A 16,323-nucleotide genomic window follows, 5' to 3' on the forward strand; every position below is an offset into this window, starting at 1 on the left:
CATAAGTTTGGTTCATGTAACCTCTGTTTCTCAAAAATATCTTGAAGAAAATGTGTCTGGGTTTTGTATTTACTGTGATGGATGCTAAAAGCTGTTTGATACCAGGTGAGGCCTGGTGGGACAGATTGTTCAGGAGATGCAATCAGAGATACATGATTAATACACCTATCCAAAGTACTTTTATAACTCCTGTTCTCAAAGTACTGAACACCACATGCTCTTGTTTAGCCTCATAAGATCTCCAAAAAGTAGAGATGTACTCTCCATCTCTATTTTCATACAACTCAGATGCAGCTAAGCTAAATGAAGGTAATCCATAGTTTCTAGCAAAGCAGACTGGAACACAAGTCTCCATAAACTTACCTCTTTGTTGGACTTTCTCCTTTTTCTAATTTCTGTAACTGTTAAGTCTATCTATCTAATTAATGTCATTCTATGCTACTTATTTCTCCATCTCTGTAAAAGCTGGCACGAAAAGAAGAAACAGGAGATTCTGGAAATCTGAAGAAGGAAAATAAGAAACTTAAGTGACAGAGCTGCCAGAAACAAGAGAAGAAGCAGAAGTAACTCAGTTCATAGCGTGTTGTTTCTTATTTTCCTTTAGCCCTTTTCATACTGTTCATCATGGTCAAAAGGGGTAAACACGAGAGCGCTCCAAACTGATGTCAAGCAGCACAGGGATATTTTATAAAGCAAGGAAAACGGCAGCAGCAAAGAGCCTCTTTTCCAATGAAATGAACTGAAAATGCAGTGTGTCAGACTATTTGCTCTCCTAGTCTAGACTGCTCGGTATCTTTTTCTCTCTCTTTCTTTTGTCTCATTTCACAAAAGAAATCAAAGAAAGAAGTTTGCTTAGCTTTCCTTATTGCTCCATTTTCTGTTTTTCTGTTAAGAATCACTGCTTTTCTACTCCCAAAGCCCCCCTGATGGATAGTTCAAGAAAAGGTCCATAAGCAGACTAAGCAGTTTGAGTTGCTTTGATAATTGATGGCACAGAAAGCTCCAAAACAACTTGCTGCTAACAAAAATACAGAAATGCTTTACTGGTCCCACTAATACAGATTGCCCTTGTTTTGAGCCCACCCAAAGCCTGTGAACAGGCCTCTTAGGGCAGGGTGTTAGAAAGAAGACAATCCTGGGAACACCTCAAGTCTGCTTCTTCCCATACACAGTTCAAAAGCAGTCAATCTTTCCAAATTTAGATCTTACACAGCCAAGATTGTGGATCTTATGGTTATCAAGATGGTGTTAAGGACATCTGCCTCCAAGAATGATCCTCTGAACAAGACATCAGGGGCAGCGACATGATTTGAGGTCCCTTCCAGCTGTAACTGTCCACAATGACCTTCTATATCATTTACCCACATCTTTTCTGAGTGTTGTGTAGGACCAAAGAGCCCTTATGCACCATTATTAATATTTTACATGTTTTTTAGTTCAAAGTGCCTGCAATAATCCTATTAATCATTATACTTTATATTCAGCTTTAAATTAGTTTGTCAGTTATTACAGGGAATTAATGTAAATTAATATAACTGAACAGCCTTGGCTATCTAGTGTCAAACATTATATTTTCAATGGTTTTATGGTAATTTCAACTTACTTTAGACTGGGCCTCTTTCAGATGATGACACTGTACACTTCCAGCCTCAGCAAGAGGAAACGTTTCACTCAGGCTTGTTCTTGAAGAGGCCTCATCTGTCCAGCTCTTCCAAAAATCTCTTCTGTGCTGTTGTGTAAGAAGTTTTAGTGGACCATAACACCGCAGCCAGAAACAGATATCTCACTTTTCCCAAATGCACGGCACTAGTGGGTAAGAGCTACCTTGCTATGGTAAACAAAGTGGAGGGCAAAATTCAGGTTGGGTGGCACCCAACCTCCTTGGATTGAGCACTGAGGAAACTGGAGTGTTGCATACTAGCATTTCTAGGACTATAACCCTCTTCATCCTCCTCCATACAGCCAGCACAGATACAGAGAGCTCATCAGTGTGGCTTCTTGACGTACTGTATGTGATAAATTCATCCCTCACCGCTTCTTTTAACTGGAGAAATGTTACTGAACTAGAAAGCCTGTTGGTTCATTATTGTTCACTGTAGAATGCCACTAATTGACTAGGGCAGACATAGTTTTATAAACCAAAGTCCAATACTACTAATTATTTATTTTAGTTGAGTTTTGTTCTGTGGGAAACACTGGGCACGGTTCTGCACTGAGCTCTGACAATGCACTTCGCTCTTTAGCTAAAGACTCTTTGGGTCTGCTATGCTTTTCCTGGGTGTTTTGCTCATGGTGTCATGGACTGCATCATGTTTTTCATGAAGCAATAAATTAGAATTAAAAAAATCACATAGGGCATATGACAGAGCTGTACATGCAAAGAGAAGCTACTATTCCTTTCTCACTAATCCGTATTAATTATCAATTTCAAATACATGATCTGGAATCTGTGCAACACCAAATGTAATAGAAAACATAAAGGCAATTTGACTGTCTACTGCTTTGGAATTTTATTTCTCTGGTAAAACATATATTTTCACTTGAGTTGTCATTTGGATTCAAAACAATTTCATTTTCTTTATTTATATTATTAAAGGCTTCTGACAATAACAGTGCGTTTAAGGTTTTAGATCTGTGATATCCTTATTCTGCTTCTAATTAAGCTCCAGTTATAAGGCGTGAACTCCTGGCCATGTTTAAGTCCCTTTCCCAAACGCATAACTTTGGATTTACAGTCACCTTTAGTAATAGGTAATTAGCTTAAGATCAATATTTTAGTCAAAGGAAGAACACTGAAAATAAATCCATAATTCCCATGCAAATAGTGTAGATATTCTGGGCTGAATTGGCCACTTACAAATAGCCACTATGGCTGTATTGTACTAGTCAGAGATGTCCTTTGACATTCATTTGTTCCAAATATTTCTTTGTGCCTGTTCTGAGGCTAACAGACACATTCTCCCTCCCCACTTACGATGAGGGACAAAAATTGGACTGCAATTCCCAAGGCATTTAACAGTACAAATATAGTCTACAGTCAGACTGTGAACTATCAGGGTGCAGGCACTGTTGCAAAGCCTTTCCTGTACCATAAAACTCACAAAATGTGCCAAAGCAGCTGATACTGACAGACCTTCCACAGTCCTAACTCTAGCTGGAAGAGTATCATCTCAGGGGACTGCATGTCAGCCTAAATAGGCCAATGTAAAGGTAGATGATGTGCTCTGGAGAGAGTCAGGTTGCTGTGTGTAGGTGATTAGCTGAATCTCCAGAGGGAAGCTAGATCCATAACTTAGTCATCCCTGATGCTATTCATTCCCTTCCCCTTCCCTTTTTACCCCCTGCAGTCATTATACTTCAGACTGGCAGCAGTGAAAGACTGAATATATTATTTATTTATTCCTAGAATCTATAGTTATTAGACTAAGTGCAGCATCATGAGATGCAGCCTTTTGTTCATGCAAGTGACATTAAGTCGTAACTATAGCCACCTCCAACCTTAGGACTTCAAAATACCAGGTGGATTGATGACCTTTTTCACTGCACACACCATGCACTGCGCAAACACTCAGTGCACAGGAGATTTAGAGCCCAAGTAAACACAACATCCAGAAGGTAGGAAAATAAGAGAATCACAGAATCATGACTCACAGAATCAGCTGGGTTGGAAAAGACCTTTAAGATCATCTAGTCCAACCTTTATCCCAGGACTGCCAAGACCACCACTAACCCATACCACTGAGGGCCTCATCTGCGTGGTTTTTGAATACTTCCAGGGATGGCAATTCCACCACTGCCATGGGCAGCCTGTTCAATGCCTCAAGAATTTTTTCCTCCTATGCAATCTAAACCTCCCCTGTTGCAGCTTGAAGCCATTACCTTTTGTCCTATCACTTGTTTCTTGGCAGAAGAGACTAACCCCCTCCTCACTCCTTCCTCCTTTCAGGTAGTTGTAGAGAGCAATAAGAACGATGAAGATAAACTTCTCTTCTACAGACTAAACACCCCCAGCTCCCTCAGCCGTTCCTCATCACACTTGTGCTCCAGACCCTTCACCAGCTCTGTTGCCCTTCTCTGGACCAGCTCCAGCACGTCTATGTCTTTCTTGTAATGAGGGGCCCAGAACTGAACACAGGATTCGAGGTGCAGCCTCACCAGTGAGTACAGGGGGACAATCACTGCCCTGGTTCCTGCTGCCACACTTGCTGATACAGGCCAGGATGCCGTTGGCCTTCTTGGCTGCCTGGGCACAAGATGCTCATGTTGTGCAGCTCCGTCAGTCAGCACCCCCAGGTCCTTTTCCGCTGAGCAGCTTTCGGGCCACTCTTCCCCAAGCCTGGAGCACTGCATGGGGTTGTTGTGGCCCAAATGCAGGATCCAGCACTGAGCCTTCTTGAACCTCATACTATTGGCCACAGCCCATTGATCCAACTTGTCCAGATCCCTCTGCAGAGCCGCCTTATCCTTCAGCAGATCAACACTCCCACCCAACTTGATGTCATCCGCAAACTTACTGAGGGCACATTCGATCCCCTCATCCAGGTCATCAGTGAAGGTGTTAAACAACACTGGCCCTAACACCAAGCCCTGAGAGACACCACTGGTCACCAACTAGATGTGATACCATTTACCACCACTCTTTGGGCTTGGCCATTCAGCCAGTTTCCATCCCAGCAAAGAATACACCTATCCAGGCTATGAGCCGCCAGTTTCTCCAGGAAAACTCTATGAGAGACAACTTCAAATGTTTTACTTACTTAAGTCCAAATACAGAATGCCCACAATGGCCTTTTCATTATCAGCCAGGTTGGTCACATTATTGTAGGAGGAGATCAGGTTGGTCAAGCAGGACCTGCCCTTCATGAACACATGTTGACTGGGCCCGATTGCTCCATTTTCCTGCACATGCTTTATGATCTCACTTAGGATAATCTGCTCCATGACCTTCCCTGGCACTGAGGTCAGGCTGACAGGCCTGTAGTTCCCAGGGTCTTCCTTACTGCCCTTTTAGTAGAGAGGTGTCAGACTGGCCAACCCCTAGTCCTCTGGGACCTGCCTACTAGACCAGGACTGCTGATAGATGACGGAGAGTGGATTAGCAAGCTCCTCTGCCAGCTCCCTCAGCACTCTTGGGTGGAACCCATCTGGCCCCATAGCCATGTATATGTCTAAGTAGAGCAGGAGGTCACTAACGATTTCTTCCTGAATTATGGAGACTTCAATCAGCTCCCCACCTCTGCCATCCTCCTCAGGGAACTGAGTACCCTGAGGATGGCCGGTGTGACTATTAAAGACTGAAGCAAAGGCAGCATTAAGTACCTCAGCCTTGTCCTCATCCTCAGTCCCTAGGTTTCCCATAGTATCCAGCAGAGGATGGAGGTTCTCCTTGGCCCTTCTTTTATTGTTAATATATTTGTAAAAGTACTTTTTATTATCTTTTATGTCAGTGGCTAGATTCAGTTCCATCTTTATCTTTCTTTTGCCTTTCTAACTTTCTAACCAGCATCCTAAACAGGCCAAAGTCTAAAGTGGAGGTTTTGCTGACCTTCTTCCTAACTTTTCCAAGGACTGAAAATTCAATCATTTTGTAATTGCTTAGCCCAAGACAGCCTCCAGCCATCACATCACCCACCAGTCTTTCTGTGTCTGCAAAGAGCAAATCTAGCCAGGCATCTCCCCTAGTTGGCTCACTCACCAGCTGGATTAGGATGTTATATTCCACACCCTCCAAGAACCTCCTGGATTGTTTCCTCTCTGCTGTGTTGTAATTGCAGCAGACATCTGGTAGGCTGAAGTACCCCACAACAAGGGCTATCGATCATGAAACTTCTCCCAGTTGTTTGAAGAACACTTCATCTGTAGCTTCCTCCTGGCTAGATGGTTTATAACAGACACCTACTAGGATATCTGCTTGATTGGCCTTCTCCCACAACAATTCAGCCTTCTCACTCACAACATTGAGTTCAAGACAGTCAATGCACTCCTCGACATACGACACATTTTGTATGTCATGATCAGAGCCTTAGTAGAGCTAGGAACAGAATTTGGGACACCCAGCAACTAAACTCTGCTGTCACTCTCATTTTAACCCATTATTTACAAAATAGTAATAACATTTTAGTTGAATTTTTTTTCTAGCTGCTAATTTTCACTGGTGCCCTCCAGCTCCTTGAAAAGAAAGCTCACAACAGCATGCCTGAAAGGAGAACATATTTTTGCAAAATCATCTTTCCAAAGAAGTGACACAAGGAATGAACCATCAAAATCAGATCCTGTGAGCAGTGGGAGGAGCAGGCAAAAGGAATGTCTGCAGAGTAATGATGTGGGCAGCCTCACTCCATTACTCTCAGTGCAATTGATTTTAATATATCCATTATATCACCCTCACTAAAAACAGTGAGGTGGTTTCCTTTTCATCCTCTCCTATAATGACTAAGAATATAACTTCATTTCAACATGGGTGCACTTCCTGAACCAAATATGTGGTGTTCAGCTTGTCAGCAACTGTGACATGATCTTGTACACCAAATTACAGTATCATTTCAAAAGGCTGTCTGCTCTGTTCTTTCTTATTGTACATGCAGACCCAAAATAATTTCTAAGAAACATTTTGTTAATTTATTGTATTTACCAGAAAGGGATTTTAGTAGGGATTATAAATTAACACCACTGTGGTTATCAGAAACCTTTGTATTCTACTAAAATTTTAAAAGTGTGCTTTAGCTTCCACTGAAGTCAAATGCAAAACTGAGAATCAAACTGGCCCGGAGTGAAGTTTCATGTTGTCTTGGCCATTGACTGAAAATTAGGAGAGCTATTACAGTAGTTATGCAGCTGGAAGTATTTAAAGAAAACAGCAGGGAACACAAAAGATTATCCAGAAGAGGCAATTCCAGATTAACCCTTCTAATACATATAAACTCACTATACTGCCCTTGTTCCAACATGGAAGAATGTCAGCCCTAAAAAAAAGTTTTAAAAACTGCATTTTTCATTAGTAGAATATGTTTTGTGCAACTGCCGTGTTACAGAGAACTAGGTAGCAAGGGTGAACGGTAACAATAGCCACAGGAAAATCTCTGTATCCTTTCTTTTACCCTCTGTCTATTTCAAAAATTATATGCTGCCTTAAGCCATGTTCCTCACATAAATACTTGCTGAGAACATGGCACAACCTACTGCAGACAAAGTATTGAAAAAGTAATAACACGGAAATTACCTCAACACAGGGTCTGTGCACCATGGAAATCCCACTTGAACACTGAAAATAGGGTTTTAATTGTAACATAAGTGTTTCTGCTCTGCAGAGAGAGAAATTTCACCCAAAGAGAGCTGCAGGTCTGCACAATTAACATCACAATGAGCCGAGCAGAAGGAAACATTCGTATTAGGCTATACTTCACCTTTTCTGTGGTTTTCAGTATACTTATGAGACACTGCTTGAGAAACACTGATAACTGGTTCCTAGAGCAACTCTCTGTTGTGTGAAGACCACTTATTTTTGCAAGGCCTGGCAAATGGGTTTAGTTTGTATGAACTTGTCACCAGACTTTGCAATCTCCTCTGCTTTATCACATATAACTTCCCACCCCCCCCAATATATTTACCTGTAATGTAGAATTACTACATGAGCCCCCTTTAGCACTGCTTTCCTGAGTGCTACTAAATGTGAGACTTTCTTATGGGGTCCCTTCTATCCTCTATTGTGTTTGTATTTCTACTAAACCAAAAAGGGGGATTCGTGAGTGAACTCTGTCCTGCTACACAGAGATCACAGAGATTCATTCCAGTCATTTCAAGGTTAGCAAGACTGAATGGATGTCCCGACTTCTGCCCCACCATTCAGTGTATCACAAGGAAAACAATGTAAGTGACATCTTGCAATTTATTTATTATTTTTTTCAACATCTGGAACTACAAGGCCCAAGGTCTTTCCCCATCCCCCTCCCCCCCCCATTGTCTGTTAACATTTCACACGGCAGCAATATGTATTTATTTTTACAGTCTCGAGTTCCCTGCTGGAACAATTTCCTCTGACACAATTTCAACACTTCCTCATTGAATTTTTACTGCTGTAGTGAATAGTGCCAAAGGCTTTACCCAATCTAACCTCTTAAGTATCTTTCTGCTCACAGTTTCCCAGCACTAAGAGTAGGTTTATCAAAGCACTTAAATGACTTAGTTTGCATCATTTTCTAAAAAAGAGGTGGGCATATAATAAATTCCATGAAAGGCAGCAGGATGTCTAACTTGTGCTCTCAGTAGTGAGGCAGCTTTCCATCAGCCAGCTAAGCATCAGTGGCTATCTAGAAACAGCAATATGGAGTGCAGGTTTTGCAAAGAAGCCTGGAAAAGTTTTGGGCCATGATTAAATTATTATTATTACATGAGACCAGGGCTGCCCCTTAACTGCAGCTAAAAATTATAGGCAGTCTGCTACAAGCAACATACCTTGGAACTGGGGTCCCTTCTACTGATAATAACCTGCACTGTGCTCTCCACATTCCTACTCTATGCTACTGGAAAACCAATGTGAACATCAGTTTTATCCTTACCGCAACACGTGGATAATTTTGCTCTTCATTCTACAGCCTTGGTCTCCTTTCTCTACAAAGTCCTTCAATCTCTCGGCCTCTCTTTCTTGCAGTTTCCTTACTCTCAGATTTCTGCCACCTTTGTCCTCTAACATATATTCTTCAGATAGTAGAAGTCTCCCTTCTAACTCTCCCCCTCACAGCATATCCTCCTTACCTTTTCAGATTTGCTCTCTTTTCTCATCTTAATGATGAACCCTTTCCATCTCTCCTTATTACACAGCTTTTCAACACATAAATACTAAATATTTTCACACAGACTAATTCTAGCAATGAGCAGGGCAGTGGAAAGGGAGGTTCATTTATAGAATATTCAAGCCAGCAGGATACTCTGTGACATTTTTTTTCTTCTAAAGAAGGAGAAAAACAACCCCAAATTCATAACTGAAAAACAGCAAGTGGTTTAGACACACAACAGCATTACCATGCTGGAAGAGGCTTGAAGCTAAAATATTTTGTCTTGCTGTCTGTCCCTGGTAGGCAAGGACGTGTATACCGTCAATCACCATGACACAATGGATCTGGTGAACTCACAGTAGCTCAGATGGTCAGAGCCATCCACCTCCAGGTCTTCTCTGCATCTTTCCTATCCCCTATGTGTACTCTTAAGTGGGGTGTGCCCAACTGATTCTTTTTATTCTTAAAGGGATGGGAAAGACATGTTAAATGTATGCCTTAATCCAAAATTGCATGACTTGTCAACCAAAACCTGACAAAAAATAATGAAGTAACATTATGCTGACTACAGTAGAGTTTCAAAGCCCTAGTTCATGTACATTGTGCCAGAGTCCCTAGAAACAGCAGAGATCAGCCGTGCCTACAGGTATTTTTGGAAGAAACTGAGGAAGCGAGAAAGAAGCACAGAGCAGTGAAGTACCCAAAGATAATCTGTATGCTCACAGCACAGTCAGAGGTACATCCCAGCTCTCCAGTATCGTGGTGTCAGACTTGGTGCAGACAGAGCTCATATGAAGGAGATGCTGATAATTAATAGGTCTATATCTCAGTACAGAGGCCAGCATCATTTCCTAGGTAGGGCACCATGTCAGGAAAAAAGGATTCATCCTCCTTCTCAAGCAGACATAACTTAGCACCTGCTTTGGTAATATACTAGAATATTCATGAACACCATGCTCATACACTTTCTCAGGCAGGTAATTTGACATTCTTCAGGCTCCTCGCGTTACCTCACCTCTCTCCAGCAGGCTGATCTCCAGCAATGTTACACGGCAAGGCTGGTGTTTAGTAAGAGGCTCCGATTATGCAGAATAACTTACATTTCACCAGCAGTTCACTCCATCACTCCAGACTGCTGCCTTCTTGTCACCAGCCTCTGTGCTTCCTGTTGAAAACTATTTTCTCTGCCTGAGGCAATCTAAACTATCAACCTCTGTTTTTTTAACTGCTAAAAAGAAAAAAAGGAGAAAAAAAAAAAGATCATTTCTGTTGCTAAAAGTCTAAGTATTTGCCCTCTCTTCCGCTTAAATGCCTGCCTGCTTCAGGCACATTTCTCCCGTCTCACAGGCTCTCTCCAGCACCACAATCTTTCATTTATCCAATTCCAACCATGTACAGCCAGGGACAATGCTACTGGTAGGAACAGTCACCCCTTTAGAGATAAGCACACAAAGCAGCAACAGCAGTCTGAGGTGAAGAAACTTGGAGTCAAATGAGGGTGTAACAATAGAGATAAATGGAGACAGAGAACAAAATCCCCAGTCACAAGGTAGACTAACACTAGGCAGGCAGTACCTCCAGCCAGAAGCAGAGTATCTGAGGATCAGTTTCTTTTCTTTTACAGTTTGGCACTGCTTTACACAGCTCATAATGCCAACAAAGTATTTGATTTCAATTTTATCAGGCACTGCAGGGTGACACAATTAAATCTAATTAGCAAATCCCTCAGCTTCTGAGCATCCAATCCAGAAAGACTTTACCTTCTAACTTAAACGAGCTAAAGGAACTCTAGTTATTTCAGCCATTACAGCTTTGATAATACCCTAGAAATATTTACAGAAACTGGATTTTCAGTTTCAAGAAGCACCTGCCCAACACTTCATGCAGATTGAGACATGTATATTAGTTGTGTAGGGCCATGATGTCAACTAAATAGCTCTGTCAAAACCTGCCAGACCCAAGTTCTGCCAAAAAAAAAAAAACAAAAAAACCAAACAAAAAAAAAACCCAAACAAAAAAAAAAAAAAAACAAAGAAAAGAAAAAAAAAGGAAAAATAATGGTTAAAAAAAAAAAGGCAGATTTTTTTTCTCCCCAGGCACTCTGTACTTCCCAGGGGACTGACTGTTACTGCTAGGGATGTGTGAGGCTTCACAGAGTAAACGTCAAACCTCAGACTTCCTCAGGAAGAAATACGGCTGCCACTGCACCCAGCAGAGCTGGGTCATGCTGTGAGGGACTGGGAAACAGTCTTGTGGATCCTGGTTCTGTTTTCTTCCCTACAGTGAGCTTAAATATCACTGCCTGAAAATGACAAAAGCACAAGTTACAATGGTTGTGGAGTCAATAGCTAGAAGCAAAGGAAGTTACAACAGAGATATTTATATTAAATATATATACAAATGTCTTTGTGTGATATTCTAAATATCCATATGTACTTAGTTAAAATCAACCAATGATTCAAATTCTCTCCTTTGTAGTCAGTCAACAGCAGTCAACACAAGGTAGCAAATCAGGTATCCACCATTTGTTTTTACTACCTTGTCTTCACAAAAAATAATCTCATTGTAGCTATGTCATTTTCATCAGCCATAGCCTGATCTGAGGTAAGTAACTCAACTTCACTGATGAAAGAAGACATAATTATAGCAGATCAATGGCATAATATATTCAATACTGTTACTTGTACAAGCACATCTTCTTAATAATCAGCTGACTTAGCAGGTTTTTTAATTAAATATTAAAATTAATTTGATGGCTCTGGAATATGAGAACAGAAAAGCACTATATAAATCAGACCAAGACTACGTCTTTGTAAGAGGTACTGGGCAAAGGAAATTGCTAAGAATTCAATAAAAACCAGAATTAAAAAAGTAGAAAAACATTTCCCCTTAATCATCAAGGAGAATAAACTCCTAATTTGGCCACAGTAAAGAACTGAATTAAACATATTTAAAGTCACGAGCAAAGGCTTTTAAAATTGTACTTATAGAGCACTAACTATGAACTCAGGCCTATACAAAACACAAAAGAAGTCAGTCCCTGTGCTAAATATATCTTAGCAGATAAATTCTTTAACTCTGTAACAGGTTGTATGTGCCATAAGTTTATTTTCAGAACTGAATCCTAACTAGGATACTGAGTGTTAACACAGACTTTAATTTGATCAGGAAAGTCACAGTAGTCTGTTATTGTCATATTTGTTTGATGTGTAGAAAGCTCAAAATTATTTTAAGAATAATGTATGGAAACTATGCCTGCAAGAAATTAATAAATATTCCTAATATTTTAACACAAGTAAAAGATTAGCATAATCCTTTTTTTTCATTCTTGTTATCGATACGACAGCGGGTTGTAATGCCTGTAATAGCATACATAATATTGTTTTAACCTTGAAGTATTATGGTACCTTACTGCCTAGCAATAAGTTATTATTCTCCTCCTGTATGATGCTAAAGTTGTAAAGCAAGAAAAATTAGAAGCCAACAAACCTGAACTGACATTTAGTCTTGTTTTTCTCCAGAGAAGCAATTTTCAATTTTTTTTTATCTTCCTTTTTTGTTCATGGACAGTTAAAAAGATTCTAGGAGAGGCAGAATTTAGATAGTGAATACAAAATCGCTATAATTCTGAGAATTTTTTTTTGTGTTTCTTAATTTGCCTTTCACAGCACACTCAGAACTAGTCTGCAGACGCTCAAGCTTATGTGAGCTGCAGTCTGAAAACCACTGTTGAATATAGAGCACTAGGAGTTAGAATAATTACATGTCATGACTGTAGCCAGATTAAGAAGAAAAAACTTACATAAATATGTCTTCAAATCCACAAGTATCAAGGGAAACAAAGGCTTTTTTTCAATTAATCAAATATTGTTTTCTGCTCACAAATAACATTCCATTAAGTCCATCTGCTCCTGTACCTCAGGAACTAAATCCAGTTCAGCAATGCTCGTGTCAGGAAAGTCTTCCTAATTCCTCAATAACATTTCTGGTAAAAACAAAAATAAATAAAAATAGATAAATGAATGAATAAGAGAGACTGGTACCTGCCCTAAGTTGTGTTATGTCACGGGGGTCAAGGCTTACCTTGAACCTGTGCCTCCATTATTCAAGGCCAGAACTGTGATCCCTGAGGTTTTCCAGCTGGAAGAACCTTCCCATGGGACACAAATTCACATATCTGTGTGCACATCTGTATCCTAAACATGCACTGGAACGGCACTCGGAATATGGACACCCCCATAGCAGTTCTTTGGTAGAGCAGGACTAGGGGACCACTTGTAACCTTACTTTAGAAATTTTGAGAGTCCAGGGTTCCTCTAATAAGCATTGTTTGAAACGGTGCAAAGGCCATAGGCATAGGGAACCCTGACTATCTCATCATGCATTTTGCAATGCATTTTACCTACAAAATATTTTATTCTTTTTTTTTCTGTTGCTGTTGCTGTTTCTTCCTGGCACAGCAGTTTTAGTAGATCTTTTCCCCTTCCTCATAACCTAGCAAAAGAAGTCTTGCTACTATAACACCAGAAGAGAAAAAACAAGGCCAGGGACTGAAACTCATTACCATAAATTAAAATATATTTCCTTCCCTTGAGTTCTCAATTAAAAGCAGGAAAATGTATTAAAAGAAAAAAAAAAAAGACTAAAAAAATATCAGAGGAAATATTTAAAGCTAAACTTCATCCTTCATCTTTGCTATTCTATTCCCAGGTTTGTCACAGATTTCAAAGAAATCCTGCAGGCTTATATTGCTGAAGAATGTTTCATAAACATTTATATTTATCTAATTCCCTCCTTATTCTTACCTCCTCCAACACAGTCAGAATAGAATGTTCCTTTGTTCATAATTCATTTCTTCTTGCTTTACAAAATATACTTCAGACATACCCAGGGAAAAAAATACAATGGATCAGATAGATTAAATATTTACAAATCCAAATAACCCCCATTATACACAGTGGCTTCAACCTCTGACTTTGGTAGCTAGCCAAGCACACTGAAATTAGGAGGACAAATTGATAGAAATCTTAAAGATTTCTCACCTGGAGTTTACTGGGATTACTGGAGCCCTGGCTGTGTTCTAGAGCAAGTTCTACAAAGGCTAACTCCTGTGAGACAGTGAGTTGGCAAATTTAATGAGATTTTCTTTACTTTTTTTTTTCTCACCAACCCTACTTTCAATTTTTCACTTGTCTGCTTTTTTCTTTTTAATTTTCTTTTTTTGTTGTTGTTGGAGGTGATGGTGCCAACAGCTTTTCTTTCCCACTCTTTCCTTCAGGCCTATAGCATGGACATCATCTTCAAGTCAGATTTCTTCTTAGGTTATAGAATCATAGAATAGTTTGGGTTGGAAGGGACCTTCAAAAGTCATCTAGTTCAATCCCCCTGCAATAAGCAAGGTCATCTTCAACTAGATCACGTTGCTTAGAACTACATTGAGGCTGGTCTTGAATGTCTCCAGGGATGGCAGATCTACCACTTTCTGGGCAACTTGTTCCAGTATTTTACTACCATCTGTAAAAACTTTCTTCCTCATGTCCAACCTGAATGTCCCCTCTTTTAGTTTAAAAACATTATTCCTCATCCTATCACAACAGGCCCCTGTAAAAGTGTCTCCCCATCTTTCTTATAGGCCCCTTTTAAGTACTGAAAGGCCACAATAAGGTCTCCCTGGAGTCTTCTCCAGGTTGAACAACCCCAACTCTCTCAGCCTTTCCTCACAGGAGAGTATTCTATCCTTCTGATAATTTCTGTGGCCTTCATCTGGACCCTTTCCAACAGGTCCGTATCTTTCTTGTACTGAGGACTCCAGAGCTGGACACAGTACCCCAGGTGGGGTCTCACCAGAGCAGCATAGGGGGCAATATCTCATCCACCAAACAGTTCACCCATCAAATCCATCTCTCTCCAATTTAGAGAGTAGGATATTGTGGGGAATCATTCTGCCAAATATCTCCAAGATACTGGATCTCTTTCCATATGTAAGCTCTTATTCACATAGCTGAAACATCTGCCTCTCTTCAACCTTACTTTGCCTATGCTTGTTCAAAAAGATGTCTGAAATATCAGTTTCATGATCTTATAGGCCTTTAAACTGGCCCTCTGCCATTCTGGTTGAACACTAACCACAGGGAATATTTTTAATTGGAAGAATCTCACTAACTATACTAATTCTTCAGGATCCCTGGGTTACCGAGTCCAAATACATGTTCTGCATATGTTTGACTGAATAGCAAGAGATAATTCTAGATGTATACAAACTATGATCGGATTGTCACTCTCTATTTTGCATTTCTCCATATGCCTCTCTTCCATTCCACAGAAACGTGTGCCTATAATGTCCCACTCACCATGAAATATCAATCTCCAATTCCACACCTCCATAAAACCACCTTTTCTGCATACAAAATTTCCACAGTAGCAGCTTTGTGCTACTCCCAGGTTTCTCCTTAGCTGCAGGAGGAACTATCTGTATATGCTTCTGAAAATTTCTCCTTTCTGTGTTTAAAAATGCTCCCCCTCACATTTACACAAATATTCATGGCTGTTGAATCTAGCAATCAGTGGTCTGAGACAGTGCCTATCACAATAAGCAAATGCCGATTCTTTTGTTCTTTTTACTTTCTATGTACTACAGCTACCTCCAGCTGATCTTTACATTGTAAGTTCACTGTGAGCAAAGCAGTGACTTTGTTTTATTTGATGTTTATGAAGAATTGGCCTGGGGTTAAACTTGTACAAATCTGTTTGCTTTTAAGAATTTTTTTTATGCTAGGCTTTAAAGATGATGTCTAGAGACAGAATATCATCTAAAGAGTGGTATTTATGGAATGATGATAGTTAGAACTAAGGAACATGAGTAAAATTTATCTTTAAATGGTGAAACATGTTCTGGGACAGAAGGCCACTATCAAGCGTATGGCCAGTATTCACACGGAAGCCAGGACCAAACCTAACTTGATCTGAGGTGGTAATGGCTTCTTTTGTCCTTGCAGATTCTGAGTTCTGACATGTGAATGATCTCTTTTCATGTCTAAAACTGGATGAAAGTATGAATAGGCGTGTCATTTTAGACTCAAGCCTATGTTATTTCTCATCCATTCAAGGGGAACTTTGCTTGCCTGACTGCTGTGAAAAAAAACAACAGGTTTTTTCCATTTGTTATTACTTTTAGTTTAGATTTATAAAGGCCTCCTTCCCATCTGAAGAGGAATCTTAGAGGAATCTTTTTTATTTGTTTGTTTTCCTCAGTAGTTACTACTCACTGCTAACAGGTATCTGTAATAATCATGGTTTGGTAACAAGCTGACCATTCACAACATACTGTATTACTACATTTCCATGAAAGTGTTAGAAACCCCAATAAGTCATCTAAAATTCTAGTTCCTAATAGGTGAAGGTATACAAACATATCAATCACATATAAATTGAATCTTTGTCCCTCAAACCTACTGTGAATAGACCTTAATCCTAAAGAAACCCAGTGATCTCTGCAGACCACTGTATCTTTTGTAGTTTACTATGCTAATTCTGCTCCAAATGGCATTTTGGT

The 16,323-nt window shown here is 40.0% G+C and overlaps 1 pseudogene; it reads right to left on the reverse strand.

Annotated features, from left to right (window-relative positions):
• Window positions 1–4,155: 4,155 nt before the first annotated feature.
• LOC104410929 lies at window positions 4,156–5,466 on the reverse strand (annotated as a pseudogene).
• Between the last annotated feature and the right edge of the window lie 10,857 nt (window positions 5,467–16,323).

The sequence above is a fragment of the Nestor notabilis genome, unplaced genomic scaffold, assembly GCF_000696875.1.
Source record: "Nestor notabilis isolate BGI_N333 unplaced genomic scaffold, ASM69687v1 scaffold1069, whole genome shotgun sequence".
NCBI classification, from domain to species: domain Eukaryota; kingdom Metazoa; phylum Chordata; class Aves; order Psittaciformes; family Psittacidae; genus Nestor; species Nestor notabilis.